Here is a 668-nt window from a genome sequence, read left to right on the forward strand (position 1 = left end):
TCTCCGTTATGCGCGCCGTGAAGGTTCTCTGTACATTTTCTAGGTCAGCAATTTCACCTGCCTTGAAAGGTGCTGTTAGTGTGCAGCAATATTCCAGCCTAGATAGAACAAGTGACCTGAAGAGTGTCATCATGGGCTTGGCAGCCCTCGTTTTGAAGGTTCTCATTATCCATCCTGTCATTTTTCTAGCAGATGCGATTGATACAATGTTATGGTCCTTGAAGGTGAGATCCTCCGACATGATCACTCCCAGGTCTTTGACGTTGGTGTTTCGCTCTATTTTGTGGCCAGAATTTGTTTTGTACTTTGATGAAGATTTAATTTCCTCGTGTTTACCATATCTGAGTAATTGAAATTTCTCATCGTTGAACTTCATATTGTTTTCTGCAGCCCACTGAAAGATTTGGTTGATGTCCGCCTGGAGTCTTGCAGTGTCTGCAATGGAAGACACTGTCATGCAGATTCGGGTGTCATCTGCAAAGGAAGACACGGTGCTGTGGCTGACATCCTTGTCTATGTCAGATATGAGGATGAGGAACAAGATGGGAGCGAGTACTGTGCCTTGTGGAACAGAGCTTTTCACCGTGCCTGCCTCGGACTTTACTCTGTTGACTACTACTCTCTGTGTTCTGTTAGTGAGGAAATTATAGATCCATCGACCGACTTTT

This window comes from Cherax quadricarinatus, chromosome 56 (genome assembly GCF_038502225.1).
Source record: "Cherax quadricarinatus isolate ZL_2023a chromosome 56, ASM3850222v1, whole genome shotgun sequence".
Taxonomy (NCBI): domain Eukaryota; kingdom Metazoa; phylum Arthropoda; class Malacostraca; order Decapoda; family Parastacidae; genus Cherax; species Cherax quadricarinatus.